This window comes from Epinephelus moara, chromosome 18, assembly GCF_006386435.1.
Source record: "Epinephelus moara isolate mb chromosome 18, YSFRI_EMoa_1.0, whole genome shotgun sequence".
NCBI lineage: Eukaryota > Metazoa > Chordata > Actinopteri > Perciformes > Serranidae > Epinephelus > Epinephelus moara.
In genome coordinates, this window is record NC_065523.1 from 2180775 (window position 1) to 2183850 (window position 3076).

General features: G+C 37.1%; 1 protein-coding gene across 2 annotated transcripts in view; it reads left to right on the plus strand.

Annotated features, from left to right (window-relative positions):
• The first annotated feature begins 845 nt into the window (after positions 1 to 845).
• LOC126406093 (G2/M phase-specific E3 ubiquitin-protein ligase-like) overlaps positions 846 to 3076 on the plus strand; it is an 18747-nt gene continuing 16516 nt past the window's right edge. For both annotated transcript variants that reach the window (XM_050070257.1, XM_050070259.1), the window contains exons 1-3: positions 846 to 1556; positions 1649 to 1746; positions 2314 to 2352. The gene's annotated coding sequence lies outside the window, so the exon portion shown is untranslated. The remainder of the gene's footprint in view (positions 1557 to 1648; positions 1747 to 2313; positions 2353 to 3076) is intronic.

Genomic DNA, 3076 nt, shown 5'->3' on the forward strand with positions numbered 1-3076 from the left:
TAACGTGCAAACAACAGCTAAGAGATTAGCGAGAAAGTCGTAGAAAGGAGGAGAGCTATAAGTGCTTAAACAGAACCAGTGTGGGTTAAGACTTGAAGTAGACGTTAAAGCAACTGAAGTGAGAAAGCAGGCTAGCAGAATTCACCAGAGCAGTACAGAGACGCTGTCACAGAAACACCGGAAATGACACAACTCGCTTACCGCAATACGTCAGCACGTCAGCTAGCGATTCCGCTGTTACACTGATAACTTCACCACATCTGTCCGTAAATTATGGCTTTGCATTAAGTAACTAAACACTTCCATTATAAACTATGTATTTTTTACTGTAGACGTTTATTTTTGAGCATTTATCTATGTTATATGGGCTGTGTTCTACATTGATAGTGCCGCGTTTTTCCTTCCCGCTCATATTTGAATTTAAACGGTAGATTTTCCTTTAAGCCTTTGTAATCGATTGTTAAGAAAAAAAAGTACTTTATTTTGCAGCGTGATTCGAAGCTTTAAACTTTTAGAGTTTGTGTCCTTTTATTGTAGTCACATTGGGGTAATTGAGGAAATGTTCAAGCAATGTAAAAAAAAAAATGCATCTGTCCTTAAAAAAATTCATATGGGTAATATGTAGCCTAGTTGACCCTTTGCCAGAAAATACAACGTTAAAATGCTGTTTTTAATGTATTTTTTGAGCATATGGGCTCAAAGTTAATCTAAAATCTAAAATTAAATATAAAGTGATACAACAGTAAATGAGAGCTATTCAAAAGCTTATATAAAATAAACATTAAACTCTGCACCAAATATAATATCTGTAAATATGCATCTGGATTTTTTTGGGTTGCTGGCCTGTGAAAAGCAGAATGTTAAGTCGGTGTATGAGGTCACAGAAGCAAGGTCTTTATTTCTCATATTGCGGGAACTCTTATCCAAAGAGATATTTATTTGTTTTGTTTTTTCTACAATGATACAGGGCAAGGGACATCATATCCGAATTGAGCCAGCTGATCCGCAATACCGCGAATTCCGGACAGACTGTCACTGCCGGGCCTGCTACAGCTGCAGCAACAGCAACAATGGAGCAAGTCATACCCCCCACCTTGGGCAACTTACAAATGACCCGACCAGACCTAGTCAGGGCAAATTTGACCAGGCTATTTCAGCCCTACCAGGGTTCAAGAAGGCGCCCAAACAAATTAACACAGCCCTGGCAGCACAAATTTTTCTGCTGCTCTCGGGTAGATACCTATGAAATCCCTGACCTGGAGGAAAATATGTGCCTCCAGGCCAGTGGACTTGGTGCGAGGAAGGTCTTGTTTTGCGATGTCAAAGGCACAGCACAGCAGTTTCTCCAAACACTGGAGAACACTTTCCCCCCATTAAAGAACTGCAGGGGATTTAAAATTATGCGTTGCTGCAGGAGCAGACAATTAATTGACGTAGTAATGCCACCAGGTGGTTATACTGCAGAGTATATTAAAAATCGCAGCACACTGAAGAAGGCTGTTGCCTACATCGTCCCTCTGCAGAATGACCTCCCCCTCAATATGGCAGTGCAACAGGTAAGATATGTAGTAAATTATTTGTTAATCTTTTTGCTTGTATTATTTTCATGTGCCCTAACCCTAACCCATCTCTGTAAATTACATTATAGGAAGAAAATGTGGAGGAGATTACAGAAGATTGCCAAAGATGCAATAGCAAGATCCCGCTGTGTCAACTTGAAAGGCACTTACAACAGTGCAACATCGGGTAAGCCACTATCATATAACCCTTTTTAGACCACTGTGGCAGGGAAGGTGTAGGTTTGCTGTGTGAGCCCAAGTTTAAGACCTCATACAAGATCCCTTGGTGTAGTTGCTTAATCTCTTCAAACAGTGTTTATTAAAATACACATAAACAATACAAACCACCCTTTGTTGCAGCCTTCATTTCAATGTCTTTGTGAACTGATGTTTTTTTTTTTTTCACAATTCCACTCTGATGCAGTACAAATTTTATTACCTACCGGTATTTATGAAGTTATTACATTATTGTGCAATACATGTTTTGATGCTTTACTTTTGAAAAAGCAAGAATGACATTGATTTCAAAATGAGAACAATGACATAAGAACTAAGTTTTTTTTACTCTAATATTATTGGAGTGTTATTATATGCAGACAGAATATACTGCATTTTTACCACAAAGTTTGTTTGTCCTTTAATTTGGAGGAAGAAAATTTATTTTGCTTGAATCCTGTATTGTTACATAGAAAGTTTCAACATAGTTGGCTATCTAACATGACACAATCATGTTTTCATTTTTTTTTTTACACAGTAGCAGCGCCACAAGGGTGACACACTCCAGCGACCATACGTAAGTAAAAATTCCCTATTGTTTCTCATAACATATTTACAAATTAAAACATCCTTGCAAGTATATTAGTAGTTATATTAACAAGTCTGCACATACACAAAGAAAATATAGGTGACATAGAAAAAGTATAACTCTATACACAGTTTTCATTCTCTACTTTGTGTTGTTATCTATCTTCTCCCAGAAGCAAAACACCAGCCACCCTGCTGTGGGCTGTCAATTTAAGGTCTTAACAGAAGGTGTTATCTTTTTTTGGCTGGATGTATTTTCATTTGACCACAAGATGGTGCATTAATGTGTGAACTGTGAAGCCAAAAAAGGTGGCAATTTGGTGACAAACATGATGACTTCATAACCAATGATGTAATTATCTCTAAGGAATATATATTGTAATATTTGAAAATTTGTAATTTATGAAATGAAAAACTGTATTTTAGTTTGGCCCCACAGGAATTTATGGAAATATTGATTTTGATTGATAAAGCGTGACACACACCAAAAATATTGCCACTGTTTAAAGATTGTACCGGTTTATTATTATTATTATTATTATTATTATTATTATTGTTATTAGGGTTCTAACCCCGAAGGGGTAGAACCCTTCTAAGATTGTACCGGTTTATTATTATTATTTTTTGTTGTCTGCCGCTTGAGCTCAAATTCCCGTGAGCTGGAATGAGCCAGAAACCTGAAACTTGGCCCAATGATTGGAAATGATGTGCAT